This window comes from Hippichthys cyanospilos, chromosome 5 (genome assembly GCF_059441005.1).
Source record: "Hippichthys cyanospilos isolate Australia breed blue-spotted pipefish chromosome 5, RoL_Hcya_1.0, whole genome shotgun sequence".
NCBI classification, from domain to species: domain Eukaryota; kingdom Metazoa; phylum Chordata; class Actinopteri; order Syngnathiformes; family Syngnathidae; genus Hippichthys; species Hippichthys cyanospilos.
In genome coordinates this window covers 15,476,279-15,488,627 of record NC_142373.1, presented here as the reverse complement: position 1 = coordinate 15,488,627, position 12,349 = coordinate 15,476,279, and the positions used below count along the sequence as shown (strand labels likewise).

General features: G+C 42.7%; 1 protein-coding gene across 1 annotated transcript in view; it reads left to right on the top strand.

Moving 5' to 3' along the window:
* The window catches only part of nalf1b (NALCN channel auxiliary factor 1b), a 77,676-nt gene that overhangs the window by 24,962 nt on the left and 40,365 nt on the right, over positions 1 to 12,349 (top strand). The gene's annotated exons all lie outside the window — the stretch shown is intronic.

Below are 12,349 nucleotides of genomic sequence, written 5' to 3'. Positions count from 1 at the left end.
GCGTATTTATTGTGCGGCGAAGGCCATAGGAAATGGCTCTGTACAGTAAGTGATGACTGCGCCCACCGCAATGACATCCGGGAGCCTCGAGCAACAGCGCACTCGCTCAGAACATAGCACGCTCTCTAATTAACTAATCAAATATTAACCACCTCTTCATTCTCTTTCGTCTCTGTCTGCACTTTCCTCCTTATTACCCGTCCATTTTTCACTAATGTTCCCCATCCCCTCATTTCTCCGCGTAAAAAAGCTCAAACTCCTCTGCGGCCGGTAATGTGACATGCCTTCAAAATTGTTTCAAAGAAAAAAACCATCACAATGGAGAGCGCGCTAACCAGCGGGCCCCGCGTGCCGCTGCGATATCGGCAGCCGGGCTCAGTGCCAATCAATAAAGCTTCGGATCGGGCCAGAGGGCCAGGACCCCATGCGGTTCTCCCAGGTTCCCGATCTATATTTAGGAGGGCCTCCAAAGCGGCTGAGCCGGCAGTAGGCGCGCAGCGAGGGGAGCTCAAGTGGCCGCCGGGCTCGGCATGGGAAGAGCGCGCGCGCATACACGTACGGGGGTTTGCTATCGTTGTGGGGCCGCCCCGTTGAAATAATGCATTTCCAAGCCCACCACAAGCATCATTACCCTAACCGTATTTCTAGTCGGTGCATCGAGCGGGGAAATAATTGAGAAGCACTGCCCTGACCTTTGCCCTTTGGTGTGAGTGGGTGTTAGTCCCTGTGTGCCCTGCCATTGGCTGGCAAGCAGTTCAAGGGTGTCCTCCGCCCACCACCCTCATCTGGGATAGGCACCAGCAGGCCTGCGACCCTAGTGAGGATAACCGTATTTCTAGTCGGTGCATCGAGCGGGGAAATAATTGAGAAGCACTGCCCTGACCTTTGCCCTTTGGTGTGAGTGGGTGTGTGCCCTGTGTGCCATGCCATTGGCTGTCAAGCAGTTCAAGGGTGTCCTCCGCCCACCACCCTGATCTGGGATAGGCACCAGTAGGCCTGCGACCCTAGTGAGAATAAGCGGCTCTAGAAGATGCATGGGTTGATGTTGTACAAGCACAACATCAGTATTAATCATAAAATAAAAGTTTTTCATTTATTGAATTAAAAAAACAGCTCATTCTTATACTTTAGGCTATAAAATCATCTCGCAGGCAGGATTAAACCCAAACGGGCCGTATGTTTGACACAGCTGCAAGTCTTGACACTCTAAAAGAGGTCTGGACTAGCGGGGTCCAGCAAAATGGTAACCACAAGTGCAAAACGTCCCCATAAGGACAGTCAAACCCAGGATTTGGTCTCCACCATGTAGCAAACACCATGGGCACACACACACGAGCAAATTTGAGTTGGTGTGACGGCAAATGAGGAAGGAGGAAGATGTCATTTTTCCAAGTGAGCATGAATGACCAGCGGGGGGCGGGGGGGTGACAGCACCGGAATGGCTTTGCCTTGCAGCCGCGACAAGCTGTTAGATGAGTAGCTGCAGGGAGCGGGCTTAGCCACTCTTCCAGCTCTGGGTTGGAGAAGACCCCGCAGGGGCAACGCACCATGAAGTGCAAAGCTTTTCTCAATTCCTACTCAACTTGAAAAGAGATGTATTATGCCATTCCCTCGACAAATTAAAATAGTTCCCAGGTGGACCAAATACTCCAAAGACCAAGAATTACAACGCACTTATCAGGCTCTGACGCGTTCATGGCAGCCAGCGTGTTTGCATTAAAGCATGGTGTGTCTACCAGACTTTGAGCAATAGACTTTGATGCTGACAGCTTGACACATTCTGACTATTCTATGCGCCTTATAATGCGATGCGCCTTATAAATGAAAACAGTTTTTAAAGTAGTCCAATCCATCTAGTGGATGCATGACGCAACACCAGCCACTACAGTAGCTTCTGTGCTATGCGCCTTATAATGCGCTATTGAAAATAGTTCATTCATTAGTGGTGCGTTTTATAATCCGTGGTGCCTTATGGTGTGGAAAAAACCGTAATCGCACTGTCATTATTGACATCTGGTTGTCATGCGCCGGCATTTGCAGTGTCTCCCACCCCAACGCGGAGAAAATATTCTTCTATCAATTCAAGGACTCTGACCTATATATGAAGAGAAATGACGTCAATGGAGTGTTTTCACAGCGACGTCAGCTCACTTCCAGGAGTTTGCTTCACTTGATTGTCATAATTCTGGATAAGAATGAAGATGCACAGCAGTGCGGCAGAACCCCAGCTCCCGGTGAGAAGCGCATCAATTCATTTCTTCCTTTTAAACAAGCTACTGCATAATTTTATGAGGAAGTAAAATCACAAGAAAAGAGGCTTCAAATGGAGCCCTTGAGTGCATCACGATAATCTTTCGCACATCGCTTTGCTAAATACATCTATCCATCCGTTTCTGCGTAGAGAGATTGTTTAGCATTGCAGAGCACCCAAAGGGGACAGTTCATGACTAAACGATGAAAATGAATGCCCACACTGAGGTGCCACACAATATTTTGGGGTTTATAGGGATTAGCTAGCTTTTGTATTTAAAACCAATGCAGGCATGGGGAGAACATGCAAACTCCAAACAAACAGAACTGTGAGGCGGATGTGCTAACCACGCTGTCAAATTCAATGAAATTCAACTATTTGCTGCATCATTTTGCAGATATAATATGAAGACACCTGGGAAGTATTTCAAGTCGTGACATATAACATATTCATGATGCGCCCCTCATTAAACTGCACACATTTTCACCGCACACAAACGATGTTTGATTGTTGCCTATTTTTGACTGAATGACTCCACTTCTCTACGGATGACGGATGCATTTTGCACTCGGCCTCAATGCCAGACAGCATTTCTTTGTGCTGGAAAATGCATCATCCCGCTACTTGATATTGCCTCGCCTTCTATGGTGCCTGTCCCACTTTTGATAAAGCTTGAAATCAAATAATAGGCTCAGATAAGAGTTCCTTTAAAGGCTGCACCTCCGCGATGTGGCCCTTGAATAGGGGAACTGAGGCCATGGAGTCATGCTAACGGAGGACAAGTGCAGAGGGAGGCTATGGGTCCCCTGGAAAAGAAACTGCAGAAATGCCAGCACTTACCTGAGGCCTCCCAAGGGCATCGCCGAGCAGGAACACATGCGATTTTAATTCTATTACTGGCCCGATTCCTTTTTCTTACTGATTCCCGACGGGATATTCATGCATTTCACTTTTTTTTTTTTTTTTGTGAAAAGATTTATACATATTTGAGAAAAATATTCCTGCAGAACATATATTTACTTAAATCTTAACTAATTAAACCTTATGCAGTAACCGTACTGTTATCCCTTCCATTTGATCCCTTTGGCTGTAGTCTGACGGAGAGCGGTGGTTATATTGTCAACTCCCGGAAGTTCAATTGGAGTGAAGCTTGTAGCTGACCGAACATGATAACCATGATGTTTTTACCTGGGGTTTAAACGCATTAGCTCTTTAACAGAGGTTTGGATTGCCTGCCATGCGGTGAATTCGCCTTACGAGCCCAACCGCGGAACGGATTCATCTCGTAAAACGGGGGCCAACTCTAAATATATATATATATATATATATATATATATATATATATATATATACGTGTGTGTGTGTGCGTGTATGTATTGCGTGTGTAGCGATTCAAACAAAAATGAATGAATAACACCTGTCTGCGGAACAATTACGTATTTGGCAGTTGTTAACTATACAGAATGTGTCAGAGCTATTTGAGGCAGAGATGTCAAAGAGGAGGTGAGATTGTTTGGATGGGAGTTTATCCCCGCTATCGCTGTCTCACCGATGAGTCATACAGAGAGTGTTTATGTGTGAGTGTGAATGTGAGAGGAAATATGCTCGCTATGAACAGGTACTGTACAGTGAGAGAAAAGAGTTTGCTTCTCGGCCTCGTGCATCTACGCGCTCATATTTACCCATTTTTTTGTTACCTTTTCAAATCTTTACTAACTACTTTACAAATGTCATGTTTTAACCATCATGATGTGGGTCAAATGAGAAAAATATTTTCATTTTTCAAAGTGCAGTGACTTTATAAGTGGACAGTGATCAATAATAAATTGTAAAGATGGTCACTGGAGTTAAGAATAGGTTTGAAGACATGTTTTGGGGAATTGTTTTCAATGTAGTGTGTCAAATTAAAGCGTCTATGGCTGGGCTTGTAGAAATATTAACTAACCATTGCATGATGGATCTAAAACAGTGGACAACCTATGGATAAGATGAGAAGCATAAACTGGAGTTAATGGCCAAAAAACGTCATGTTTTACCGCAACTTAGATCTATATTCTTCAAATTGTTTTTTTCTCGGTTAAGGTTGTTGTTGTTCTTTTTCCGAAAAGAGAAAGCAGGAACTGAAACCTTATAAAACATATACAGCTGTCGGCGTGTGCGTCATTCTGCTCATTTCTAATCATACGAGCCTGCAGTCTCATTCCACCTGGTAAGAGTGCTGCAAACTTTCAGCACTAGTTTTTTTTTTTTTTTTCCTGCCACACTGACAAGTTGTGCAGCAGCTTTCGCGCTCACATCAGCTTCTTGTTGTCGTGGTTGTTGTCACTATTTTTAGCAGCTTTCACTCCAGCTTCCAGCCGCTGCTGCTGATGACTCAGGAATCGGAATTGTCTGTGTGGCACGATGCCGTCCCGCAATGTAAACCATTAATAACCATTAGAGGACTGGATTAAAAAATGTTTTATGGCGAGTAAAACAGTGCAATTTCCCTGCTTCTCATTATGTGTAAAGCAGGGGCGTCCAAACATTTTTTTTTAGGGCTGCACATGAATAAATAGAGGGGCATGAGGGCCGTTTTTTTAATCTAAATAAACACGGTAAAATTTAATAAAGCAAGCAAGTTATTGAAAGAAACTGCTTCATCAAGACTTTCTGTTAATGGGACAACGTATAAGATTTTGAGCATTTTTTTTATTAAAAAGGAATTAATGAAATGATTATAAATTTCAAAAACGTGCAAATAAATGTGTTCCTAGTGACCAACAGTATGTTTTAAATGTACTCGTGGGTCTAGTTTTTATGAAATTATATTACATGGAAGGTCGCAATGTCTGTTATAGCTACAGACAGCAGGAGGTGCTGCATTTACCGTAATGCCCCTAAAGCTCCCACAATTCAATTGATAGTTTAGGAACAGCCATTTTCAGACAGCCCTTTAGCCCAACTTGAAAAAAAAAATTGAAGTAGTTGGATGTCTGCTCTCTAAAAACGACTACCAACACCGACTTATTTTTGAAAAACATTGAGGGCTTTGTCAAAATGATAGCAATACTATTTAAAAAAGTCCATCAAAGGTTTGATGGTAGTCCTATATTCATATACGTTTCCACACACACTGTGAGCGTAGAGGCTGAAGTGTCACTGCCATCTGACACGCACATATCCCATTGGCCCTAGCATCTACAGTCCGTAATCACCAGTAATTACGGATAATCCAGTTAGAAGACGGAAATCTGGACATGTTTTGATGAAGATGGAAACTTGGAATGAGCAATCTGATGTATTGCCGTCACATTTTTATTACCTCTTTCTTTCCTTTTCTTATTTTATTGCTTTTTTTTTTTTTTTTTTTTTTAGTTTTATTCTTACCTATGAAACCAAATACAATCTGTTAAGGATATTGGTCGTAAATCATAATTACGAGAAATAAAATACCAAGTAAACACCCAACCGGCCCTTTTTTCTTAGATTTCTCCGCCCAGAAGCTGTGGACTTGTGTAAATGGCAGTTTTAAGTTGATGAGAGAATCAAGTAATTGCCCACAAAATGGCCTTTAGTGTATTTGTAACAACGAAAAGATTACGTGTTTCAGGAGACAGCTTTCTTCCTCCTTCACCATGGTTACCGTCTCACAGGCTCTATAGCAAGGCACGTGAAAAAGTCCCTATTAATTAGATGGCATGTGTACACAAGCCAAACACCGTTATTATTGCTTATTGCATATTACACGCTAAGCGAAGAAAGCACGACTCCCTCAAATAATGCTCATTGCCTGCGATTAGCTCCAGACGCGAAATTCAGTGATCGGCTATTAGCAAGCAAATGAGAGAAATAACATAATTACATTGTTAACTGCGTTGATCCCGCATTTTATGCCACACAAACAGAGAAAAAGGCATGTATTAGTTGTACAACTACGGCCTACTATTCAAGAGCGAAACTCGCGTTATTTCCACCTCCATGCCTCGCAACCTACCTATATATATATATATATATATATATATATATATATATATATATGAACAATGCCTCACTTACTGTATGTTTGAATAAATTCAAAGTTTCTATAATTACAATTTTGCTTTCATCGCCTTAGTCCTGAGAATGTTTGCAGAGTTAAAAATAGGCCTAATTTGAAGAAGGCCAAAGAAAAAGAAGCCAGTCGCCAAGCCAAAGTCTTGCTGAGTGAAGAGAGGCTACAACCCCCCACAAAAAGGAAAAGCCGCTCTTTTTGCAGCATTACAAAAATTTATTATGGCTAAATAAGCAATAGCAGAGATTAGATATCAATTAGCAGCAACGTATTTTTAAATGAAAAAACAGGATAAGAAATGGCTCAATGCTTTTAAATCATCTCATTCTTTCAATTGAAGCTCTGCTAGAATGTTCCCCACGTATTTTTTTTTTTTAGCTGACTGTAGGCTCTTTGGGTTTAATGGTTAAACGTGACGGGCCTCCGCTGCGAGATGTGTCATAATCCCAGCCATCAACACCCACGCGCTCTGCATCGTCACAGCACGGAGCATCCACTGTCTGTCAACACTAATGGGAGCTACGGCAAACAAGCCAAAGTGACGGCCCCACCAATTGTGTGGAGCAATATCGCACGCCAGCACTTTTACAGTACGTGTGCAAGCATATTCAGCTAACGTGATAGCTGCAACCCATCGCTTTGTCAGAGTTTTGCTATGTTAGCATTAGTGCATAGAACAAATTCTGGTCTGCTACTCCAAGGAGCATCCCAGATTGGTGCTTGCTATTTGAACGTTGCAGCAACATTTTTGGCATTCCATTTGAAAGCAAATCAATTGGAACAGTTTTTGAAAAAAAAAAACAGAAAAAAAATTATATATATATATATATATATATAATCTTCTGCTGGCTTGACAATTTTTTAAAGTATTATTCGTGAAAATCCGGCGTAATGTTGCTCAGACTAGCCTTCGCTGTGCTCAAGGTCACTGAAGATTGTATTCCTTCTCTTTCAACACATCTTCAAGCGGTTGTTGCTGCTTTGCGTTGCAGAAATATGCCGGGCAATGGGGAAAATAACTTTGAAATGATTTAAAGCTATGGGGTGAGACGGGCCAAAGGAAGGGGTCAATTTTTCCGGCGCGTTCGGATTAATGAAAAAGCGGTGAAAGGGAAGCACGCTGCAATGAATTGGCGCCACGTACGCAGCCCATGTCCTTGCGGTCGGCGGCGTTGAGGCCTCGCTTTGGAACGCAAAGGCCCGGACGGCAGCTAAGTGGGATCTGGATTGATGTTCTCCTTCAGCAAAGCACTGCAGAGGCCTCACTCGCCTCTCTGCCCCCGCGAAAGCTCTTCTTCATTCACCTGCATTGCACCACTTATTTCTCCTTCAACTTAATATCTCCTTCTGTCCTATAGATTCATGGCTCTTCAGTCCTCCCCCCCCCCGCGCGCACACACAAACGCACGCACTTCCGTCTGTCCCTCTATCTCTCACTGGGTAAACACCGGAGGGATTTGTTCACGTGTGTGCTCAGGTGCGGGTCGACTCCAAGGCAAATGAAAGCTGATAATCCCTCTTCGCTCGTCACTCGGAAATACAAACAAAAAGCGCGTACGGGGGTAGTCAAGCCTACTTCAAGTTTTTCCACCTAAATTCCCCAAAAACGTTCAAGTGGGTTTGCATCTTGGTCCAAACATCAAATATGAATATATTCAACCCCCAGACCTTTATTCAGTGGCATTAGTGCTATACATGCATATATACTTTTTGTTTTTTTGTTTGTTTGTTTGTTTTTTTTTTGGGGGGGGGGGTTACGAACCCTTTATTGCCAAAAATTGTAAAAATGTGATAATAGCAAATATTACTCATCAATTGACAACCATTTCAGCTAACAGCAGCTCATGTTAGCTGAGTTTGTTTCGGCATTATTTTCATAAAAGAAGCGAGCAGGCTGAACCAACATCCGAGTTTATCTTTGTTCACACACAGGAATATTCCTCAAACGGAGAGGATCATGTAAAAGGTAAATGTGTCTCCATCTGATTCCATCTGATGTATGCTAATCGACATCCTGGGGCATTGTGCAAACAAATCCTATGTTTATACAGAGTACTTTCAGGCATATTTAAAAATATTTTACACATTAGAAGCTCCAAGCTCCCATCCTGCTGTGAAATCAAATAAACAGGTACATTTTATCCTGCCTTTTTCTGAAAATGGATCTGTAAGCCATAGATGGAAAATTCAGGTCCAGAAAGTAGAAACACTGCCACCGGACCAGGCGTGTTTAACTGCCATTTGAGTAGAAGTAACCTGTTAATAAATGATCCTTAAGCAGTGGGGATTGAAATGTAATTGATGCCTTTTTTTATGTATCATTCATGAGCCGCTTGAAGGTTTTGGTTTTTGCTGCGGAGCTAAATTTAGCTAGGAGGGACAGACAAGCTATACTAAAACAGAAATTGCACATGGTTTTTGTAATGAAATCAAATTGATGCCATTGTTGTTGTTTTAAGGGCCCATGGCATGATATTTTGGCCAACTTTCCACATTGAAATACATGCATAGAAATTACATTCGGCACATTGCCAATTGAAATTTTTTTATTAAATATGGTTGTATGATCTCAATGGTTCGAACCAGGAAGTGAAGTGTCTTGTTTAGAAGTTGCTCCTCTTACCGCGTGGCTGCCTAGCCCCCTTTGCGATGTCATTCAATACGGTCTGGCCACAAAACCTCTATCCATCCATCCGTCCGTCTGTCCGTCCGTCTGTTCATTTATCCATCCATCCATCCATCTGTCCGTCCATCCGTCCGTCCATACATCAGCCTAAGTCTTCCCAAGTCATAAATCAGGTTTTCCACAATGTTAGCCTTCAAATGACTTCTTTAAATTCGCTGTGCGATGATCTTAAATATCAACTTTGCTATATTTTCTTTGCAAAATCTTGAATGTGCCGTTTGCCTGTAATCTATCAAAAATGTTTCCAAAATGGGCACTGCATTAGGTTTGTGGTCTTCACTCAACACAGTACACACACGCACTCAACCATGCAGCCGTTCATTACCCATACAGTTTATCCTACGAGAGGTAGCGAGCATCTGCAGTCTGTTCCAGCTGACATTGAACATGGATAAATACACGCAAAAGCAAATACATCCGCCTAGCCTGCGCAATTACGCCATTGTCTTCCTTCTCGTCTATTGCCCAGATGCCAGTGTTGACATTACAGCTTTGACAATGGCGTAATATACAGTTATGTTCGGAGTAACACCTTGTATTTCCATATGTGCAAACGCAAACTACTACTTTTTTTTCAAATAAGGAGCATCGGCAGCAGATTTTAGGTGTAAAGGAAAATATGATTGGGATGAAATTAAATTTACTTAGAAATTTAAAAAATTTAAAGACTGTATTTAGCTGGCAACCTGTTCAGAGTGCCCCCCCCCCGCCTACTGCCCCATATCAGCTGGGATAGGCTACAGCAAGCCTGCGACCCTTGTGAGGATTTACAGCTTTGAAAAATGGACAAATGGATGAAATTTATAATGGGTTTTCAAAATGAATAACGGTATAAATACTACACATTGTCACTTTAAATGCCCTAATAAACGGTCTTTTATCAAAGTGTACAGGACTTCCAAGTCTCCAGACCTCAATCCAATAGAGAACTTGGGGTAATGTCAGAAGTGTTGTTTGTGAAATGAAGAAGACTGATCCATGAAATACAGATTTGAAGCAGTTCTCTGAAATACTGATTTCCGCAGCTTAATGGAAAAATGACAAAAAAGTAACATTTTCAGACTCTTTTTGTTCATTGGAAAGATGTAGTATATAGTTAAAACAAAGATATAGATAATAATTACACTGTACAGTGAGTGTATTAACAGGATTGTGAGGTTTGCTCCATCCAAAACTCACAGATATTATTGTGAACACGACCGAAATGTTGTTCCAGAAAGCAATGAAACAAGGCTGAAAAAAACAACAACAACAAAAAAAAACAAGTGCCGTGAGGTTAAGTAGGCCAGCGAGCGCCACTCCAGTGGTGCTAAATTGACCAAAGTCTCCCGTGTGAGAGAAAGTCTGAGCTGGATGAGTGCCTTTGGGTCAAGTGTGATTTCCTCAGCAGCTGGAGCATGACAGGCGACGAGAAGCAGCGGCCGGCTTCACACCATCAACCCCGAGATGAAAGGCGCGGCGTACGCGCGCGCGATTGATCGCGACGGCGGCTTGTGTTTACGGCGTCCGATTGCCGCCGGTGCGGTGGGAAGCTTTACTTGTAAATCAGATCTGGGCTTTTCCCCGTCGCCATGGCAATGACTTCCTGATCCACTCTGTTGTGATTTAATAGTCCTCGGGGAGCTCTAAACACATGCCGCGGATGCTCTCTGGTCTCCGCTCACCAGGCTTAAATTCAATTAGTTGCCAGTTAGAGCACCTGTGTGCGCCTGCGTTGTTTTCAACGTGCTGCTGGTTGGTGGGGGGCCCCATCCCTTTTCTGATTAGGCAGCGGTCAGTCTCGCCGTTAAAAGTTGGAGAAAATGCCCCTCGGTGCGAAACGATGAGCGTCGACTTTGCTGTCCCGTTTTTCATTCTTGACGTCCAATGGTCAAATCAGCCCATTCCTGGCCAAAATGAAAGGTTACCCTCCTGCGAGTGTATGAGCCGAAGACGCCGAGCGACCTGAGATGACTTATCAAATAAGAATCAAAAGAGATGAAAGAGGATATTCACTCTCGTCGGTGAGACGCCAGAGCCTTAAACGCTCTCTTGACGGAGACCATCGACTCTTGCGTCATTGCCCAGCTATCTGATGCTGATCAGGAGACGTGAAATAGCAAGTGATGGATGAACGGATGGTGTGAAAGCTGGATACCCAATCATAGAGCTCGAGATTTATTGAAGGTGCCATGGGCCACTGGCCACAAGTGTTAAGATAGCAACCAGGAAGTACAGAAAGGGTGGATCACAGGCAAACTGAACGTCGGAAAAAATAGTCCAAAAGTAAAGTACCGCATTTCAGCGGGTACAGGTTGAGCTCTTTTTTTCTCATTTTCAATTTCAATTTTCAAATAGTGGGGCCCACTTATAACTGCATAACTCAGAGCAATTTTATCCACATATCTGTGTTCGGATATAGTCTTTTCCAGTGTGAAGTAATCTCATTTGCATCATCATTTACAAGGCTTAAAATGCTTATACATACCTCTGATTTGATAGAGTATGCCTCTGTTTTAGAGTGTTTCATACACTTGGGTAAAGACAGAGATGAGAATTTCAGGAACAGAAAGTAAAAACCCTGCCACAGTTTAGCTTTGGCCACAGGTGCTTCCACTTAACTGGCAGGTTAATGAGCTGATTGGAATGCAGGTTCCTATGGTTAAAGCCAAAATGTGGCAGGGTTATGCCTTCCTGAACCTGGTATTCCCTTCTCTGGGTAAAGAGCATCCCAAGTAAGATGATTAGCAAATCATCTCCGCCCCCTCGTCAAGGAAAATCTCCAGTATCTGTAGATAGGAGATATCATTAGGAACACGGACCCCTGACAACAAGCTAAGAGAAATTCCATGGAAACGGTAAAGCACTGCATGAAACCCTCCAGGCCTGATGTTCCTCTGAAGCGGTCCTTGTCAACTAGTGGAGCAGCTCGCGTATGACCCAAGGAAACAAGCTTTACCTTTGTCAAATAGGCCATTAGTTAATGTGTAGTTCAAACATCACATCTCATCAATCCCCCCATCAGGGTCCTCGAACCCTGAACCAAACGAAAATGGCTAACATACAAAAATAAAATAATTTGTCCAACAGTAGCCGTCAAGTTGATCAGAGGTTGAGTTTTGACAACTATAACTTGGTGCCCATTTTTCAAATGTTTGAGTTCACAAGACTACAAATATTAAAAACACTTATCATATATCTCGCTGCGCTTTAGCTCTGGTTGTCTCAGCTTGGGATTTTACCGTTTTTCATTGTATTGTTTTTGAAATGAAACACCAAAGCGGGTGAATGGATAAATATTCCGTGTGTAGTACTAACTGAACATCCAGGTTGTGCTTCAAATCTATTCTATTCATTTCTATACAAAGGCATGGCGTCTGGTTCTGATAAAACTACTATC